General features: G+C 50.6%; 1 protein-coding gene across 2 annotated transcripts in view; it reads right to left on the reverse strand.

The window, feature by feature from the left end:
• The window catches only part of SCN4A (sodium voltage-gated channel alpha subunit 4), a 176,736-nt gene that overhangs the window by 120,631 nt on the left and 34,219 nt on the right, over positions 1 to 21,886 (reverse strand). Inside the window, exon 1 of one of the 2 annotated variants that reach the window (XM_030541362.1) lies at positions 21,341 to 21,419. The exons of the other annotated variant lie outside the window; for it this stretch is intronic. The gene's annotated coding sequence lies outside the window, so the exon portion shown is untranslated. Of the gene's footprint in view, positions 1 to 21,340; positions 21,420 to 21,886 lie in introns of those variants that run through there. 2 annotated transcript variants of the gene reach the window in all.

The raw sequence follows: 21,886 nt of genomic DNA on the forward strand, positions 1-21,886 counted from the left end.
ATATTTTTGGCACAGTTCTCAGCACTTTGTTTCAAAGACTGCACTCTTGATAAGGTTTATTGATTTGGTTCTTGACAAATTAATTCAAAGTAAAGGATCTGCAGACCCTTCACTCTGGCACTGCCTGGATCCACTCTTCTGTTCTTTATGCGCCAGGCCCTCAGCTGGTACAACTTGGCACATCTCACATCTAATTCCGTTCTACTGTGGTTGTTTAGATGATGATGAGTAAATTAGATGAGTGACTTAGGCATCTAAGTGCTATTGAAAGTCAATGGAACACAGGCTTCTAAATCATGGAGGTGGCTTTGAAAATTTTGTCCCAAGCCACATACGGATGCACCAGGATAACTGGAGGACACTGGAGGACATAAGATGTAGTTTTGCAGTAAAGCATCCATGAATCAAGCTTGTATAAATCCTGTAGCCCCTGTACACTAGAACCAGACAAATAATGGAATTTTCAGCTCACTAGCTACTCCAAAATCGAAGAAATTAACTCTGGTGCCAGGTTGAACTGAATTTTTTTTTTTTTTTAATTTTCAGTAAATCAAGACGTTGAAAAAATATCACGATGGGTCAAAATGAAACATTTTGGTTTGACCCAACTCGAAATAGTTCATTTAGATTTTGGATATTTTGACAAAAGCAATGGCAGTCTAAAGTCTCGAGCTGGAAGTGGCAGCCCCTCTTATAACCATTAGCCCGGTGGTTAGGGCAGAGCTGAATTATCTCATCTTGGTACTCCAGGCAAGCATTCACTGCTGGGCCCCTACCTTCCCATATGTATAACAACAAACAAAATCCAATGCACTGCTACAGACCAGGGACCAAATGGCTAGGCAACAGCTCTGCAGAAAAGGACCTAGGGGTTACAGTGGATGAGAAGCTGGGTATGAGTCAACAGCATGCCCTTATTGCCAAGAAGGCTAACAGCATTTTGGGCTGTATAAGTAGGGGCATTGCCAGCAGATCAAGGGACATGATCATTCCCCTCTATTTGACCTTGGTGAGGCCTCATCTGGAGTACTGTGTCCAGTTTTGGGCCCCACACTACAAGAAGGATGTGGAAAAATTGGAAAGAGTCCAGTGGAGGACAACAAAAATGATTAGTGGGGTGGAACACGATTTATGAGGAGAGGCTGAGGGAACTGGGATTGTTTAGTCTGCAGAAGAGAAGAATGAGGAGGGATTTGAAAGCTGCTTTCAACTACCTGAAAGGGGGTTCCAAAGAGGACGGATCTAGACTGTTCTCAGTGGTTGCAGTTAACACAACAAGGAGTAATGGTCTCAAATTGCAGTGGGGGAGGCTTAGGTTGGGTATTAGTGTAAGCAAAGTCAGGATCAGCTCTACTCTGACATCTGGCGGTGAATTATGGGAAGTTTGGAAAGAATTTCAGGAAGTGTGAAATCTCAGATATTTGCATGGGCACGCCCAGCATAGCCCAAGGCAGCCTGGGATGGTTATTTTGACAGCTCTGGGATCCCCAATTTCTTTGTTATTGGGGCAGAATAAATAAAGTGTTGCCACCTGATTATGTGAATGAGGAACTATGAGACTGCTTTATGACAGAGATATCTCAATATAAATTAAGTGACACTTGCTAGACAAGGGACACGGGTTCCAAAACCCAGTGAATTGAGAGAGGTTGGGGATTGGTGTGTGTGTATGGATGGGATGGGTCTGGAACACCAATTGCACATTCTCCTCCACTGTAAAAGGGTAGAGCTAATTTTGATTCCATTAGGAGTCTGTGTAGAAACTACTGAGCTGAATTCATGTTGGGCCAATGGTGCACCAGCATGAGGGATCTGCTACTAAAAGTTGAAATCACTGAGTGCTGTGTTAACTAGTAGGGGAGCCTGAAGACCTATTGTTAAGCGGCTGGCAGAGTGGAGCAGTTTGCAGCATGTTGGAGCAGCCCATAGAACAGTGAGTGAAGTGAAGTGGTTTGCAGGAATGGCTGGAGGAGCGGCACAGCTGGTGTAGTGGAGCTGGTCATGGTGAAGGCTGTAGCAGAACTCCACAGAGAAGCAAAGCAGTTGGCCCTGGCCCACGTAAGGTGCTCCGTAACACCTTGTGTGGACTTGCCCCCCATTTCCACCCAGGCTGGGGGAGTAAAACTCTGCAGATAAACTTTTGAATTCTGGGGTGGCACTGACCAGAGACTTTCGGGTTGTTAGACTTTGAGGTGATTGGGCTTAAGACCCCAAGGGGGAAAGGATATTGCCAAAAGTATTTGGAGGTGGGTTTTTGCTTATGGTTTGTGTTATAATCCTGTTTGTGGTGTTTCTCCAGTGGGATGCCGCATTGTTTCCGTCTTTTATTGTAGGGATTTTGCTATACTCAGATTCCATGCTTGCGAGAGGGAAAGTATTGCCTCCTAGAGGTGCCCAGGGGGATGTGGTATGTAAGTGTCCTAGGTCACCGGGTGGGGGCTCGAGCTGGTTATGCATTGTGTTATTGAAACAGAACCCCTGGATACTGAACCTGGCCCTTGTTGCTGCCAACTCAGAGGGGCAGAAGGGTTATATTTTTGGGAGCTCGTCTGGGATCCCTGGGTCAGTACCCCTCGCAAGCATCTGTTGAGTGTATTTCTTGATACAACACACAGTTAACCTGTGGAACTCCTTGCCAGAGGATGTTGTGAAGGTCAAGACCATAACTGGGTTAAAAAAAGAACTAGATAAATTCATGGAGGATAAGTCCATCAATGGCTATTAGCCAAGATGGGCAGGAATGGTGTCCCTAGCCTCTGTTTGCCAGAAACTGGGAAAAAGCAACAGGAGATGGATCACTTGATGATTCCCTGTTCTGTTCATTCCCTCTGGAGCAACTGGCACTGGCCACTGTTGGAAGACAAAATACTGGGCTAGATGGACCTTTGGTCTGACCCAGTATGTTCTTATGAATTGCTACCACATTCCCATATTAGCTTTGGTTTCATAGAATCAGAGAAATGTGGGGCTGGAAGGGACCTTGAGAGGGCAGCTAGTCCAGCCCCTTGAGCTGAGGCAGGACCAACTAAACCTAGACCATCCCTGACAGCCTGTTCTTAAAAACTACCAGCGATGGGGACACCACCACCTCCAGAGCCTGTTCCAGAGCTTAACTACCCTGAGAGTCACAAAGTTGTGTCTAATATCTCACCTGAATCTCCCTTCCTGCAGATTAAACCAATTGCTGCTTGTGCTGCCTTCAGGGGAGATGGAAAATAATTAATCACCCTCCTCTTTATAACAGCCCTTAACACATCTGAAGACTGTTCTCAGGTCCCTTTCTCAAACATGCCAAATTTTTCCCTCCTAGGTCAGACGAGGTCAGATCTAAAACTTTGATCATTTTTATTGCTCTCTGGACTCTCTCCAGTTTATCCACATTTTTTGGTAAGTGTGGCGCCAGAACTGGACACAATATTCCAGCTGAAGCAACACCAGTGCTGAGCGGAGCAGGAAAATTACCTCCCGGGTCTTACATATAACACTTCTGTTAAGACACCATAGAATGATATTAGCCTTTTTTGCAAGTGCATCACACTGTTGACTTGTATTCAATTTGTAATCCATTGTAATCCCCAGATCCTTTCCAGCTCTACAGCCATGGAGCCAGTTGTAGCTGAGCATTTGATTTTTCCATCCTAAGTGTAGTACTTTGCACTTGTCTTTATTGACTTCAGACCAGTTCTCCAGTTTGGCAAGGTCATTTTGAATTCTAATCCTGTCTCCAAAGTGCTCACCACCTCTTCCAGCTTCAAACCTAAAAAATAAATACAGTAGGGTAGATCCACTGGACTACAACAATTTACACCAGCCTGGGGATCTGCCCCAGCATGAACAATACAAAAGCAGTTTCTCCTTCCTTGGTGTTCACACCTCAACTGATAGAAGAGGGCCTCATCCTCCCTGATTGAACTACCTCATTATCTCTAGACTGATTCTTGCCTGCATATTTATAGCTGCCTCTGGAAACTTCCACCTGCATCTGATGAAGTGGGTATTCACCCATGAAAGCTCATGCTAATAGACTATCAGGGTTGGAAGGGACCTCAGGAGGTATCTAGTCCAACCCCTGCTCAAAGCAGGACCAGCACCAACTAAATCATCCCAGCCAGGGCTTTTCAGTGAGATGTGGATACCTACTGCCCTTTACAGTTAATTAGGTCTGGGCATTCAGAGTCCCTAGGTGGATAGAAAATCACCATTTGGATGTATAATTCAGATCCACCCTATATTCCTGACCTTATTATAAAAACCTGGTGATTAAAAACAATGAGAGGTATTGATTTCAAACATCACCAGAGAATTCCACTGAAAGAAACCAGAATCCTTCAATAACACCATAGAACTGACTCACAACAAGCAAGATGTATTTTCCTTAATCTCTATAATTAGGCTACGAGGCAATGTTCTCCCCTGTGCAAATTGTAGCACAAGGATTATACCCACTTAAACCCTATTGTGAAGATATAAATGGTGCCTAAGCAGTGTGCTTAGATTGTAAGATCTATGGGGCAGGGACTGTCGTTTTGTTCTGTGTTTGTACAGTGCCTAGTGCAATGAGATCCTGGACCATGAGTGGAGCTCTTAGGTGCCACCACGATACAAATAATGAATAATAACAGTCATATGCTGGCCTTCTGCACGGGGGCAAATTTAATCCATGGTACATAAAAATCAAGCGGAGAGATTGCAGAGTTCATCACACAAATGAGAAGATGTTTCTGAGGAGGGAGAATTTTGCCCTCACTTAACAGCTTTACCTTGTAGGTTACATTGGACGAGTTCAATATGACTGGTGTTTTTTCTTGGTCATTGTGATCCAACTAAGTCTCTTGTCCTTACAGTTGCAAAGAAAACCTTCAAAATCTAAACCATGTGATTCAGTGATGTCTGCCTGAGTCAATATTTTTGAGAGGTGTGAACTGCCCCATTCATCTCAATGAGGCTGTTGACTCTGAACCCTAATGGCAATCATTTATAATCCAGTTGATCAAAATAGGGATGATGATTGTATGAATTGCTACACAAGTGGGTGGAGCTTGGGAGAGAACCAATACTAGGTTCCCCCCTCCCTCTCAATCTGGCCCTTGCTTAGGAAATCTGAAAGATGAACAGGATCATTAGACATTTGGGGTGTGATTCACGTCATAATTGTAGTCCTGATTCACATCAATATAAGTAGGCCCAGAACCAAGCCTATACAGCCTGCGTTCCAGCTATGCTTGACAAGGACTGGAAAACAGAAGTTTAAATTCACTTTGAGCAAAATTTTCTGCAGTGACAGGTGATTCTAGGGGCTTCCTTTTCTGGGTGTCTGTGGTGGGGCGGCTGCCCCCACACAGGGCAGAAGGGTTAAGACAGCCTTAGAGAGGCTGTGCGGAACCCTGCCAATCAGAAAAAGGCTCATTGGGAGAGCCAATCAAGAGAAGGCTTGCTGGAGCAGCCCATATATAAAGGGCTGCAAGCAGAGCAAAGGGAGTCTCTTCCTGGAGGGCAAAGGGGGAAGGACGGTCTGCTGAGGAGCAGTGGAGATCCTGCAGTGCTGGGCACGATAGTGGAGCAATAGGGGAGCTCTTGGCTGACCATGGCCAGACTGAGGCCCTGAAGCAAGGGCAGGGAAGGTGCTAGGACTATGGGGGAAGTGGCCCAGGGAAAGTAGGCAGTGGGAATAGGTCGAAGGGGCAGCAGGAATAGAAGTAAGTGGGTGCCAGCTAGAGTCCCTGGTCCGGGACCTAGATTAGTGGGCAGGCCTGGGTCCCCCACCCCCTTTAATCCTACTTGCCAATGAGGAAAGTGGCCTAAATCCAGATAGCAGTTTGGCCCTTAAGCCAGGGGCTAGACTAGAGACTGTGATTGGCTGCTGAGGCAAGCAGAAGAAACTGAGGACAGATAGGAGGGAGACAGCAGGCTGGGGCACAGCTGAAAAGCTGTGTCCCAAAGAGGACGCCACGGTCTGGGAGCAACGTGGAGGAAGTGAGACAGTGGAGGAAGTGGAAGTAATGGTGAATGAGATGCTGCTAGTAAAAGGTGCTCTGGTGGTCCAAGAGAACTAATTCCCAGCACAACCAGCAGGAGGTGCTGCAGCGGTGGGTCTGCACCACTACATTGTGGTAGAGAATGCAGTCACGTGGTTGCCCCTCATACAAGGGGCAAGGCAAGGACTGTGGGACTATTGCCCAGATCTGAGACTTGAGAACTGGAAGGTGGAGAAAATGGTGGACTGTTGTTGGAGAGTCTGTGTGGCCTGGCTAGCCAAGCCACAATGGGCCTTGGTTAAGCTGCTGCGGGTGAGGGCCCATAGACAATACGAGCCAGGCACCAGGGGCGAGAGGCCAGTGTCATGACTTGGACAATGTTTTGCCTGTGGGCGACAGGGACACTTCAGGAAGGAGTGCCCCTACTGGGATGGGGAATGGAGATCCCACCCAGAGAATGGACAAGAAGAACCTAAGAACCCACCCTGGTGAAGAGAGCAGGGAAGTGGCAGACTTCTTGGGCCTGTGGGGAACTGAGGCACGAGAAGAAGGAGTGCCCAGACGGGACTTGCAAGGCCCAGGCTAGCTCGGAGGGAAGGACTAAGCCAGAAATAGACTGCAGGAGGGCTGTGGCCAAGGGAAGCCCCAGGAGGTGCTTCTGGTGCCGCAAAGAGGGGCATATAAGGTGGCATTGCTCCCAGAGATGGAGAGGGAAGCCAGATAGTTGGAGTCAGTCAGAGACTGCTCAGAAAGAGGGGGCAGTGAAAATTGAGGCCTTAGCAAAGGGAGTGTCTGGGGCAGAGGGGCCCCAGATCAAGAGGGGAACCCATATGAGAGCGAGACGAGCTATGGTGGGGACCCAAATGGAAAAGGGACCCCATGTGGGAGCCAAGCAGACTATGATGGGTACCCAAACCCTGAGGAGGGAGACCAGTTGCTCCTCATGCTGGAGAGCCTGCAGCAGGAAAGGGATGTCCTGAGGGTCCAGCTGTGGGAGAAACTGGGGAGATATAACTCCTTCCCTCCCCCAGCGTGTGGTCTTAAGGGGGAGGGTGTGGGGTGGGGCAGCTGCCACACACTGGGGAGCAGAGCTATAGCAGCCTTAGAGAGGATGAGCAGAACCCCACCAATCAGAAAAAGGCTCATTGGGAGAGCCAATCAAGAGAAGGCTTGCTGGAGCAGCCCATATATAAAGGGCTGCAAGCAGAGCAAAGGGAGTCTCTTCCTGGAGGGCAAAGGGGGAAGGACGGTCTGCTGAGGAGCAGTGGAGATCCTGCAGTGCTGGGCACGATAGTGGAGCAATAGGGGAGCTCTTGGCTGACCATGGCCAGACTGAGGCCCTGAAGCAAGGGCAGGGAAGGTGCTAGGACTATGGGGGAAGTAGGCAGTGGGAATAGGAGGCAGGGCAGTAAGCGGCTGCCAGCTATAAGGTCTCTGGGCCGGGACGTAGAGTAGCGAGTGGGCCTGGATCTCCCCCCAAACCCTACAGCTACTTGCTAATGAGGAAAGTGGCCTAAATCCACACTGCAGTTTGCCCCTGAAGCCAGGAGCTAGACTGGAGACTGCAGTTGGCTGCTGAGGCAAGTGGAAGAAAGGATGGAGACAGCAGGCTGGGGCAAAGAGGACACCGCGGTCTGGCAGCGACGTGGGTCCAGATGGTGGAGACGGTGGAGGAAGTGGAAGTAACGGCGAGTGAGACGTGGTAGTAAAAGGCGCCCTGGTGGTCCAAGAGAACTAATTCCCAGCGTGACCAGCGAGATGCACCGTGGTAGTGAGTCTTGCATGCTAGTGTCCAACTGATCTTCAGAAGGTGCCAAGTACCCACCCTCTGAAAATCAAGCCTCTTAGAAGTGCCATGGAGTGAGCACCCAAAATCCTCTTGTGAACCCTCACACAGGCTTTTTTGAAGCTGGCTCTGTATTCACCAAACCAGATACAATACAAGGGCGTGGTCTGGTTGAGCTATTGACTTGGGAGCCATCTGGTTCGATAGCAAGTGGTCTTCTCCTAGAAAACACATGTTCCTGAGAAGGTGGGGGACACACAGAGGACCACTGGCAGAAGGGGGCAATATCTGGTGGTCACTGAGTCCCGTGTCCAGTCTGGCTCTTTGTAGGAAGAGAGCATGTCATGACTTGAGGACCTTGCCTTCTGGCAGCTGGTTGGTTGGGTCTCTCTGGCACCCTGAAAAGAGTTGGATACTCTCCTCCCAGCTGATGCTCTGTGATGCCCTGGGTCCATCTTCCCTCCCTCTCTGGGGCTTTTCCAGTCCCATGAACTAGCCTCAAATGGGGAAGTTCATAGACCCCAATTCAGCACGTGTATGACTGCACTGAGAATTATGCACATGCTTAGGTGACTCTGGGCCACGGAAATATCCCTGGAAGCAGCACAAGTTCCCATCCTTCCTCCCCTGTGGCACTACCCCTGCTGGGAAGAATGGTGGATGGCTCTTGAAGGTGGCCTGCAAAGGACAAAACTGGGGCTGTTCCCTTTCAGGCCTTTATAGTTCTGTAAAAGGCTAAAGAGAGGGTTCTTTATACCCAGGGCTTCCTTACGGAGAGCAGGAATGTCAAGCGTTGTGGTCCCTTTTCTTTGCTGGAGAACTTTTGGGATGGCTCAGAGGTGTGGATTGGGAGCTCTCTCATATCTTCACTGAAGGGGCAGAGCCAACCCCTTACCCAGGAGCTCTCTCCCCATCCACTGGAGTCAACAATAATGTCAGATCCCGTCTTGGGCTCATTGCGTTCTACATCTCTGATGTCACAAGCTCTCGTCCTCCATAAGTTCCCCCAGGCCAGACTAGACCTTTCTCGCCATGGGACTTCTCCACATCCCATCACTGTAGAACTTGAGCACCTCCCAATCTTTAATGTATTTATCCTCAGAAAAGCCCTGTGAAATGCAGACACATGATTCCATGGTACAAGGGGGGAACTAAGGCATGGAGAGACCACATGACATCCCAGGTCACACAGTCTATGGTGGCGCACGAGACTGAAGCCCAGTTTCTCACGTCCCTGACTAGCATCACTGGGCCAGCCAGACAATGTCCAGTGTAACACACCACAAGGAAAGAATCCTCTCAGACTCCCGTTATCCACTCTAATGGGGCACAAAGGGTATGGATCCCTTCACTTCCTTTTGCAGGTCCCCCTCCCAGTCAGATGCATGCTGGCAGCCAGCCAGACTCCATCTAGTTGCACTTCCCTGGCACAGTTCTGGGGCAGACAGGTGGGAAGGGGAGGCCGGGGGGAAGTCCTGGGCAGCATGCCCTCCACAACAGGACCCCAGCCCCTTTTTCGCTTCTTCAGCCTCTTCAGCGGTAGGGATCCATCTCAGCTGAGGCCAAGAACTCTGGCAGGAGGCTGAGTGCATGTGAATGGTATGTATTCCTCACCCCCATGTGACAAGAGTCAGCTTGGTGGACACCAGTGCTCCCTAGAGATTGGCACATGAGTCTCTGCAGCTAAAGGGCCCAGGTTGCTATGGTGGGGCAGTCACAGACTCACACCTGTGCACAGAAGGGGACACACTCACCTGTGGGCTACAGAAAAAAACAGGGCCATGTCCCCCTGTCCTAGACTGGGGAATGCAATAATGAGAGGGGGGCAGCAGTGCAATGATTCCACCACTCCCCCTGGGGCTTCAGACTGGGCTAGTTACCATCACAATTCCCTAGAAGACCCCAGATTCATCCCTCACTGCAACTTGCACCTCCCTGGGCCGGCTCAACCCCCAGCACCAGGCTAACTTGCTTCCCTGATGCATCATGTAATTAATGGCTGTCCCATGACACACACACACACAAGGTTGCATGGGCCACTGTCAAATATATGTTGGTTGTTTCCTAACTTACAAGCGCTAGACACTGCACCTTGAATAATGAACTTTTAACATAGATTTTTTTTTGTATGTAACTTTTTCCTTTGGGGGGAAAGAATTCAAGATCTATTCTGGGATGTGCAAGTGAGAACTGACCCCTAGTGCTTCGTGAAGAGGGTCTGAACCCTGACCTCAGCACCACCGCTCAGAATGCTACTACTCAGCATCAGCTGGAAGTGGGAGACGGTTGATGCTGGTTCCAGGGCTGTGGCATTTACTGAAGGGAGTCTGGCAAAGTTCCTGCCCCACGTCTGCAGTATGGGCCACTGGAGCAATGTACCAGGCCTCAGGGAGCAGCCTGATTCTCTCCCTCCTGCACAGCACTATGGCTAGGCTGGCAGCTTCCAGCTACTTCCAGGACACTGGCTGCTGTTGCCCAGGACATCTGAATGTTTGAGTTTCCTTATCATTTTGTCAGCCTGCCAACATTTTCCAAGTAACCCAAGTGAGAGAAGGGAAGTGATGATTGTTAACTATTTAGATCTCAGCAAAACCAGAATGGAATTTCCTGGGACAAAGAAAAGACACAATCCTAGCCCAAGGACATTCCCGTTGCCAAATGTCAAAGTCCTACTGTTAACAAAGGAGGTGGGAAAGCATCTTAAAGAAAAAGGTGCAAGAATTCTTTATGCTGGGAAGTGTTAAGCAGCCCAGGTACCAGCTACCCCTATAATAATAACCACATGGACTGCAGGACCAATGTGAGACAGCCAGAGCAGCAGGCTTCACCAGCTCAACAGCCACGGGAGCAATACAGCCTCAAACAGAGCAAGTGGCAGCTTGTTTTTCTCACAGAGGCACGTAGCGCTTGCCCTGTTGCACTGTTGAATAAAGACTTTGTCTTTATTCAAATATACAGCAACAAGAACCTGCTCTGAGTTGCCCCTGCCGGCTCTGCCCCCTGCAGCCCAGAGTCCCACCCTCCAAACTGGTGGACGACCTTTGGCCAACAACAGCAACTAGGCCCCCGCCCTTGGATAATTCATCACTGGACCCCCTGGAAAGAGTTAAACATGGCCTCACAATGCAAGGGCGGGGAGTTACCCCCCTCCACAAACTCTATTTTACCTGAACAGTGCACTGATACACAGGTGCCCTCCCACCAACAGCACAAGAAGAAGAACTCCACATGGACTCCTCCTGAGGGTCGAAATGACAGTCTGGACCTCTACATTGAATGCTTCTGCCGACGTGCACAGGCAGAAATTGTGGAAAAACAACATCGCTTGCCTCATAACCTAAGTCGTGCAGAACACAACGCCATCCACAGCCTCAGAAACCACCCAGACATTATCATCAAAGAGGCTGATAAAGGAGGTGCCGTTGTCATCATGAACAGGTCTGACTACCAAAAGGAGGCCACCAGACAACTCTCCAATACCAAATTCTACAGGTCACTTCCCTCAGATCCCACTGAGGAATACACTAAGAAACTACAGCATCTACTCAGGACACTCCCTACACTAACACCAGAAGAAATCAACATACCCCTAGAGCCCCGACCAGGGTTATTCTATCTACTACCCAAGATTCACAAACCCGGAAATCCTGGACGCCCCATCATCTCAGGCATTGGCACTCTCACTGAAGGACTGTCTGGATATATGGACTTTCTACTCAGACCCTATGCCACCAGCACTCCCAGCTATCTCCATGACACCACTGATTTCCTGAGGAAACTACAATGCATTGGTCACCTCCCAGAAAACACCATCCTAGCCACCATGGATGTAGAGGCTCTCTACACAAACATCCCACACACAGATGGAATACAAGCTGTCAGGAACACTATCCCTGACGATGCCACAGCACAACTGGCTGCTGAGCTCTGTGCCTTTATACTTACACACAACTATTTCAAATTTGATGACAATATATATCTCCAGATCAGTGGCACTGCTATGGGCACCCGCATGGCCCCACAATATGCCAATATCTTTATGGCCGACCTGGAACAACGCTTCCTCAGCTCTCATCCACTCACGCCCCTTCTCTACCTACACTACATTGATGACATCTTCATCATCTGGACCCATGGGAAGGAGACTCTGGAAAAATTCCACCACGATTTCAACAGCTTCCACCCCACCATTAACCTCAGCCTGGACCAATCTACACGGGAGGTCCACTTTCTTGACACCATGGTGCAAATAAGTGATGGTCACATTAACACCACCCTATATCGAAAACCTACCGACCACTATGCCTACCTTCATGCCTCCAGCTTCCATCCCAGACACATCACACGATCCATTGTCTACAGCCAAGCACTGAGGTACAACCACATCTGCTCTAACCCCTCAGACAGAGACCAACACCTACAAAATCTCCACCAAGCATTCTCAAAACTACAATACCAGCACGAGGAAATAAGGAAACAGATCAACAGAGCCAGACGTGTGCCCAGAAGCCTCCTACTGCAAGACAAACCCAAGAAAGAAACCAACAGGACTCCACTGGCCATCACATACAGCCCCCAGCTAAAACCCCTCCAATGCATCATCAAGGATCTACAACCCATCCTGGACAATGATCCCACACTTTCACAGGCCTCGGGTGGCAGGCCAGTCCTTGCCCACAGACAACCTGCCAACCTGAAACATATTCTCACCAGTAACTGCACACCACACCATAATAACTCTAGCTCAGGAACCAATCCATGCAACAAACCTCGATGCCAACTCTGCCCACATATCTACACCAGCGACACCATCACAGGACCTAACCAGATCAGCCACACCATCACTGGTTCATTCACCTGCACATCCACCAATATAATATACGCCATCATATGCCAGCAATGCCCCTCTGCTATGTACATAGGCCAAACTGGACAGTCTCTACGGATAAGGATAAATGGACACAAATCAGACATTAGGAATGGCAATATACAAAAACCTGTAGGAGAGCACTTCAACCTCCCTGGCCACACTATTGCAGACCTTAAGCTGGCCATCCTGCAGCAAAAAAACTTCAGGACCAGACTTCAAAGAGAAACTGCTGAGCTTTAGTTCATCTGCAAATTTGACACCATCAGCTCAGGATTGAACAAAGACTGTGAATGGCTTGCCAACTACAGAACCAGTTTCTCCTCTCTTGGTTTTCACACCTCAACTGCTAGAACAGGGCCTCATCCTCCCTGATTGAACTGACCTCGTTATCTCTAGCTTGCTTGCTAGCATATATATACCTGCCCCTGGAAATTTCCATCACATGCATCTGAAGAAGTGGGTATTCACCCACGAAAGCTCATGCTCCAAAATGTCTGTTAGTCTATAAGGTGCCACAGGATTCTTTGCTGCTTTTACAGATCCAGACTAACACGGCTACCCCTCTGATATTTTACCTCTGTCATTGTTTGAGGCAGGACTTTTCCTTGAACCTTCTCACTGGCACACGCCCCTCACCCCGACCTGCCCAGCTTAGGATTCTCTAGCGCTGAGCGCATCTGTTCTCAGCCATACGTTCCGCAGAAGCAGTTAGGAGGGTAGAAGCGCACCGTGGATCGTGGCTGGCAGGTTGCTGGACCTGAGAGAAGATTTCCCGGTTAGACCAGCCTACATAAAGCTATCTCGGGGAGGGCTTTGGACAGGAGGTTTAACTGGCCAGCGCGGGGCCCACTCATCTCCTTCTACTCATCCTTATCAATGCATTCTCCCCCTCCAGAGCCAGCCTGAAATGCCTTCTGGGCTCCAGGCTGCCTTCTGGAGCAGCAGCTCATTGATACTTGAAAGTTAATTCGGATTAAGGTTGGGTGTGAAAGTCAAGAGGGTGTGAAATAACTCCAGGTGTAAACAAGCTCTAGCATTACTCCTTTGTTCTGTTCCATCCCCTTATATAGCTGTGGCACAAGGTGGGAATCTTGTCTCTCTGGGTCCCCACCCCTCCTTCTAAATGGAAAAGCCCCAGGTTTAAGATGGATTCCAATACCAGGTGACATGGTCACATGTTCTGTGAGACCCCAAGCCTTCGTTCTTCCTGGCCTGACTCACAGGAAGGCTTGCAAATAAACAGAGCCCTCTACAGTCAATTATCCTGGTTAATGGGAACCATCAAGATTCCAAACCACCATTAGGACCTCAGAGTTATATTTTATATGTCTAGTTTGAGATACAAGAATGATACATTTATACAAATAGGATGAGCACACTCAGTAGACTATAAGCTTTGTAATGATAACTTACAAGAGATCTATGCATGAAGCATATTCCAGTTACATTATATTCACACTTATAAGCATATTTTCATAAAATCATATGGAGCGCGAGGTCACACCCAGAGGCAGCAGCAGCACAGCCCCATCCCAGGCCTGTGCCAAATCCTGCCATATGGGGAATTCACACCCAAGCATCTGTGTGAATTCCTGAAGGGATAATAAAAGAGCCATTTCAGCCGGCTGCAGCTCTGGAGCCCACCCAGGGCGTAGACCAGTTGTGGGAAGCTGGGATGCTTCCCTCTGTAACGTGATGTTTTCACGCAGTTGAATTCCTGCGATTCCGTCCTCAGGGCATTGAAAGCAGGTGCTAGAAGAAAGATGCCAACAGCTTGCAGGGGATTTCAGAGAAGAGGCTGAGAACAATAATAGCAATGCTCCTGGAGGGACCGCTTCACAGGGAATGATAGAAAGAAGAAAACAGACCTAGCATGGCTCCGTGACAGCTAGCAGCAGGCACCAGGGGTCTGGCTCAGCTTCTGAAATTGCCCCACCTGCCCTTTCATTTCCCTGATGGTGGGTCTGGAGATGGCTGGGTAGCTGGAGACACTGTTCCTTTTAACGTACCAGTGACTATGCTGGGAATTTGCCTTTGTGGCTATGAAGATGCCAGTTTGAAAAGCCCAAACAAGCTGTGGTAATCAGTCAGAGGGCAGAAAGTCCCCTGGTCTAGCAGCTGTAGAGCATGTAAGGATCGCCCCACACTGGCTAGGGGCTGCTCCTCTATAAACCAGGGCCTCCGTGAAATCCACAACAGCTGCACCTGGGCAAACAATGAGGTGGAGAGGGACTGGCATTTCTCTGCTGGCCCCAGCAGTGCTGGGGGATCTGTGCTGTGGTGGAGCATCACTGAAACTAGAGGGGGACAAGCCGATTAACTCTGCTAGTCCATACCTGGAGGCCAGGGCAAGGACCCTTCCCACCCGTGGTGGCCAGTGCCTTTCTCAGCCCAGGTGATATGGATTCCACTCAGGTGGGGCCTGACCACAGACCCCTCCCAAACTGTGGGGACGTCTGGGTCTGGATCAGTGTGCTGTGATTCAGGCCGATACCCAGGCCGAGATCGCCTCATGTCCCACCCATGTCCGTGGGGAGCCACTCCACTGTCCCAGAGCTCTCACCACTGGAGCTCCCCTGATCTTTCCAACCTCCACGTTCTTAGTTTCATCTCATTTACTCCTAGAGGAGCCAGAGGTGGGGAGCCAGGGGGACCACCAGTGAAAGGGAAAGAGGGCCCAGGAACCCCCAAGGCAGGGGCATGGGAAGTAGAGGATGAGTACACAGACATCCTTTCCCAGGTGGCATCAGGAAGACAGCACCCCAGAGAGCCACTATGCGTCTGCAGCCTGCACAGTGCAGGCCTGTCTCTAGGATTTGCTGCACAATTCTCACCAAGGCCAGACAGTGATGTCCTTCTTACTTCTGACACCCGCTGATACTGTGCTCTCCAGCCTGCGTATATGGCATACGCTATAACCCATGCAAATGCCATCAAACACTTGCATTGAACCGAGTTGTTATTAAACCTCATGTCCTGGCTAAATTCCAACATGAGTGGTCACATCCAGCTACCTGAATTCCCCTGTCACTTTAACTGCTGTTCTATTCTCCTCCACATCCTGTCCTTAAGATATGTTCTGTGGGGTTACTTGTATCATTACGCTGCTGCATCCCTCCCCAGAGGTGGCTGCATTGCAGAGCTGGGTGAAGTGACCCAGGTAGGAATGGAGCCTATAAGTTGGTGAGCTTGCAGACAGCCTTTCATAGATACTGTAATAACAATCAGTGGCCTTTCTTTCTTGCAAGGAGCCTTTGGAGCCCTGCTCACTGCATCTTGGCCACTCCTATGGCTGATTGCAGACATCCTACAGTCAGATGTGTCCAGCTGCCCTTAATCCTGAGATTGGGGCTAGAATGGAAACTGCTGCCAGCCTCTCTCTGAATGCACCCCTTGTATCATCACCCAGCCTCCCTCTCCTCAGGGCAGTGCACATCACAGGCTCTTTGTAATCATCAGACAAGCAAAGAGCATTTCACATTTTGAGAACTCGCCTCTTTGTGTCCCATTTTCATTCCCTGATGCAGCCTGGAGAAACCAACCTTACCCGCCTCTGTACCTGCCTTGCTTTGATCCTGCTACATGCCTCTTGCTCTCTCCCTTTGACCTAGAGGCAGAGTTATCTCCTCCCTCTGTTCCTGACCTGGTCCCCATCCCCATTCCATTCCCCTTTGTAATCACCTCTCACAGGTTCCCCGGTCACCTCCTTTCTTCTCTACTCCCTGACCTTTGCCTGGTGTGTGTGATGTATGACCTGGAAGATGCTCTGCTTGGAACCTGCCCTGTGTGTATGTGCGGGGCTGGGACAGGGTGGGGCAGCATGTATTGTGTCCCCTGCTTTTATCAATCAGACAGTGCTAGGGGTCTGCACTGGCAGTGCTGTCCCCCCAGCAGTACATGGCAGCATGGGGATTAACAATCAGAAGGTCTAAGGCTGAAATGTACATACCTCCCAGGGCAGAACATGCCCTGCCCATGCACGGGCTCAACATGTCCTGCACAGAGCAGACAGAGAGAGCACCCCCAAGAAAGTGTCTGGTCAATGGATGAAGGAAAGCCAGGATAAGCCCCAGGGCAGGTGCAGAGGGGGGAAAGGTTGACTTCTCCAGGCTGCGTTCCAGGTTCCTGCATTAGGACCAGTCCAAACAGCAGCAGGGAATGAAACGGGAACCAAAGAGGTGGCCTCTCAGAGTGCTAAATGCTCTTCGCTTGTCTGATGGACGCCTAGAAACTCAGTCACAGAACACACCTGCCTCGGACCCAGCTCACACCTAGCTACACGGGTGTGTGTGGTGTATTTCCGCAGGGAAGCTCAGCCCAGAGAATCATATAATCATACAATATCAGGGTTGGAAGGGACCTCAGGAGGTCATCTAGTCCAACCCCCTGCTCAAAGCAGGACCAATCCCTAATTAAATTATCCTAGCCAAGGCTCTGTCAAGCCTGACCTTAAAAACCTCCACCACCTCCCTAGGGAACTCATTCCAGTGCTTTACCAGCCTCCTAGTGAAAAAGTTTTTCCTAATATCCAACCTAAACCTCCCCCACTGCAACTTGAGTCCATTGCTCCTTGTTCTGTCATCTGGTACCATTGAGAACAGTCTAGATCCATCCTCTTTGGAACCCCCTTTCAGGTAGTTGAAAGCAGCTATCAAATCCCTCCTCATTTTTCTCTTCTGCAGACTAAACAATCCCAATTCCCTCAGCCTTTCCTCGTAAAACATATGCTCCAGCCCCCTAATAGTTTTTGTTGCCCTCCGCTGGACTCTTTCCAATTTTTCCACATCCTTCTTGTAGTGTGGAGCCCAAAACTGGACACAGTACTCCAGATGAGGCCTCACTAATATCGAATAGAGGGGAATGATCACGTCCCTCGATCTGCTGGCAGTGCCCCTCCTTATACAGCCTAAAATGCCATTAGCCTTCTTTGCAACAAGGGCACACTGTTGACTCCTATCCAGCTTCTCGTCCACTGTAACCCCCTAGGTCCTTTTCTACAGAACTGCTTCCTAGCCACTCAGTCCCTAGTCTGTAGCAGTGCATGGGATTCTTCTGTCCTAAGTGCAGGACTCTGCACTTGTCCTTGTTGAACCTCAACAGATTTATTTTGGCCCAATCCTCTAATTTGTCTAGGTCCCTCTGTATCCTATCTCCACCCTCCAGCATATCTACCACTCCGCCCAGTTTAGTATCATCTGCAAACTTGCTGAGGGTGCAATCCACGCCATCCTCCAGATCATTAATGAAGATATTGAACAAAACTGGCCCGAGGACCGACCCCTGGGGCACTCCGCTTGATACTGGCTGCCAACTAGACCTGGAGCCATTGATCACTACCCACTGAGCCTGATGATCTAGCCAGCTTTCTATCCACCTTACGGTCCATTCATCCAGCTCATACTTCTTTAACTTGCTGGCAAGAATACTGTGGGAGACCGTATCAAAAGCTTTGCTAAAGTCAAGGAATAACACATCCACTGCTTTCCGCTCATCCACAGACCCAGTTGTCTCGTCACAGAAGGCAATTAGGTTAGTCAGGCATGACTTGCCCTTGGTGGATCCATGCTGACTGTTCCTGATCACTCTCCTCTCCTCTAAGTGCTTCAGAATTGATTGCTTGAGGACCTGCTCCAAGATTTTTCCAGGGACTGAGGTGAGGCTGACTGGCCTGTAGTTCCCCGGATCCTCCTCCTTCCCTTTTTTAAAGATGGGCACATTAGCCTTTCTCCAGTCATCCAGGACCTCCCCCAATCACCATGAGTTTTCAAAGATAATGGCCAATGGCTCTGCAATCACATCTGCCAACTCCTTTAGCACCCTTGGATGCAGCGCCTCCAGCCCCATGGACTTGTGCTCGTCCAGCTTTTCTAAATAGTCCTGAACCACTTCTTTCTCCACAGAGGGCTGGTCACCTCCTCCTCACACTGTGCTGCCCAGTGCAGTAGTCTGGGAGCTGACCTTGTTCGTGAAAACAGAGGCAAAAAAAGCATTGAGTACATTACCTTTTTCCACATCCTCTGTCACTAGGTTGCCTCTCCTATTCACTTTTCTTGACTTTCTTCTTGTTGCTAACATGCCTGAAGAAATCCTTCTTGTTACTCTTAACATCCTTGCTAGCTGGAACTCCGAGTGTGATCTGGCCTTCCTGATTTCACTCCTGCCTGAGCAATATTTTTATACACCAGCTTTTCAGGGAGCCACACAGGGACTGCCAGGCTGGTTTACACCAGGAACCATGGAGTCCAGCGCCTCACTTCTGAGAGTGGCCAGCACCAGATGCTGCAGAGGAAGGTGTGGGATAACCTGCCCCTAGGAAAAGTTATTCCTAACTCCAGTAACTAGAGGTTGGCTGATGCCCATTTAGCTCCCTCACTCAGGTTCTTGTATCGTCTCCCTGACTGAGCTGCACAAAGGAACTGTGCAGTCTCACAGGGACTCAGAAGAGAGCCCAGGCTCTCCGTGGCTGCAGTAACCCGGAGGCTGCATGGCCTCCCCAGGAGAGAGTCCCTAGGAGCCAGTCAGAGGGATCGTTTTCACTCTTCTTTTGCTTCATTATTGGCTGTGCCATATTTCCTGGCAATCCTGATCCCCCAGCCCCGGATCTCTGGGCTCCCGCCAGAAATGGGGAGTTCTGCCCAGGAGGAGGCAGCTGCTGTCCTTGCACAGATGCCTTGGTGACCAGCCATGTGCTTTGGCCATGACACAGATTTTGGCCTCACACTCAGAGATGGCCTCCATTTTGAGCAGCAACAGCAATTGCCCCCTCAGTGAACAGCAGGTGCAGATGGTAGAGGACAGACCTCCAGCTGCCTCCTGTGCTCACTGAGCAGAGAGCCAGGCATTTAACAATGGTGCTAGTATCAATGAGTGGCAGGGGCAGAAATTGCAGCTGCAAGAAGAGAGGCTGCTTGAGGCCTGAAACCCGAAGCCTCTCCAAGTCAGCAGACATGCAGCTGGGGCATTTCTACGAGCTAAGCTAACCCAAGAGCGCCTCCTGCTGACAACACCAGGCATTTCAGCACCGCATCTGCTCCCCAGGGGCATGTCTGCAGCTGAGGCAGCACAGGGCTGCACATCCCACACCTGGCTGCATCTCCCCATGGCACTGCAGCCCACTGAGGAGAGACACTGAGAACGTTGCCCGACGGGGTGGCTCAGACCAGCGGATTTGAACCCTGGCCCAACCCCTCAGTATTTCCAAGCAGCTCCTATTATTCTTTCCCAAGGATGGGCTGGACTTAGGGCTTTGGCTCATGTCCTTGTGTCAGAAGGAGTGCGTCGCTGCTAGGTTACATTCCCTCCTGTGCCTTCAGCCCTGAGAGACTCCTTCTCCTTCCTTGGCACCTCTCTGGGCCCTTCCCTTACCAGCCTGCCTGCTCAGAGGACATCCTGGCCCTACCTCCTGCTGTGGGAGAAGGGGATGGTTTCCCTGGGAATCACACACCACGGCACAGTTACCAATAGATTCAATGACTGGCCAAGGCAGCCGCTCTCCTGCCACTGGGCTGGTGGGCATGAAGGGCTATCCTGCAGACCAACTGCCTGATGATCTCACTCAGAAACGTCTGCAGAGCCAGCAGCTCCCTGGGCTGCTACCCCACAGCCAGCCCCATTCCGCTCCATCCTGCATGCTTGGGATGGCTCTGTTTCTTCCCTGAGAGCCTGCAGGTGGGAGCTGCCCCTGGGCACCATGGCTGTGCCCCTGCCCCCAGGCAGAGCCCGGCTGTGACTCCTGGGACGGGCTGTAACTTTAGAGAGGGGCTCTGATCCGTTTCCAGGCAGAGCGGCCCTCTCGCCCTGCTGGAGATTGGCTGCTCCTCCAGCTGCCGACAGGGATCACTGAAGGAGTCAGGTTTCGGCAGTATGATGACTCGGCTCATTCCTTCCGAGGAAGGGACGAGAGCAAGTGGCATGGAGAGGAGACAGAACTCAGGGTGCCTCGCTACGGGGGGCTTCTCCATCCATCCATCCCACCGCCTCCTTCCTCCCCATCCTGCTGCTCCATGCAGGTAAAAATCTGCTCACTTCCGCTTTCTAGGCTGAAACCATCGGGCCAGTTAATCTCTCTCTTCTTAGCTGCCAACAGATTACTTCCCATTGACATCAGAAACCGGCTGGTGCTTTTCACACCCTGAGTCCTGGCGCCTCTCACTCGGGTCTGTGCAGGCTCCAGATCCCATCACTGCCAGAATTGGGGGCGAGACTCAGAGCCCCAGGGGCAGGGCAAAGAAAGAGAGGAAGCTGCTAGTCAGCCCAGTAGCACTGCACCCCCCAAAAAGAGGGGTGCCAAGAAGGCAGCTGTGGGGGAGGGAGCATTACATCTGCAGCATGGGCCTGGTTCTGATCTCAGCTCCCCCGGCATGGATGGAATTACACCATTGGGAGCGAGAGCAAAATCGGGCCCATAACCCAGTTCTCTGCCCCACCCAGGAACTTGCTAGCCTCCTGCGCACCGCAGACCCCCAGAACCAGCAGGATTCCCAGATCAGATGGGAGCGGATGGACACTTCTCTGCCTGGAGAGAAGGGCTGGGGAGCCTGCCGCCCACAGGCTGGGGGCTTTGTGGCTGGATCCTGTCTCACCTTGCCTGGCCAGGCATCCTGCTTGGCCCCAGGAGCAGCTCAGTGCCAAGCCCAGTGTCTCTGACAGCTCTGAGCAAAGTGCTCTGTAGGTGAGGGTAGGAATTGCCGCCCCCATTACCACCCTCACCTTGCGGTGTAGCTGCTGTGGTGAGCCAGGACATCACCGGCCTGCAGCCCGTCTCCCCCACGCTGTGCCGTCTCCAAGCAGGAAACTAATCCGGCTCTCCATGAAATGTTACATAGGGGGCTGCCAGCAGAGACTAACAAACAAACAGCCTCTTGCCCCTAGTACAAGTTCAAAGCAGATGGCCTTCCACCTCTCCCCCCTCCCCGCAGATCCAAGCATGAAACCATCTCCTATAAATAACCCCCGGCGCAAAGGGTTTGATCTGGGATAGGTGAGAGCAGTTAGGCTGCAGCAACAGGTGCAGCTAGAGTCACAAATGTGCCCTCTCCAGCTCTCCCCCAGTGCCAGAGGGGAATCAGCAGCAGAGGAGCCCTGCCCTCCTCCAGCATTTGGCCACCAGCTGAACAGGGTCAAATCTCCCCTCGGGAACCTGATGGCTGTGCCATGGCTCCCTAGCCATGCTGTTGCCTCCTGGCCGTCGGTCTCAGAGGCAGGGCCCCAGGAGGGATTCATGTGTTCTGGCACTGTGATATTCTCTGCTGGGCG

The sequence above is a fragment of the Gopherus evgoodei genome, chromosome 23 (assembly GCF_007399415.2).
Source record: "Gopherus evgoodei ecotype Sinaloan lineage chromosome 23, rGopEvg1_v1.p, whole genome shotgun sequence".
NCBI lineage: Eukaryota > Metazoa > Chordata > Testudines > Testudinidae > Gopherus > Gopherus evgoodei.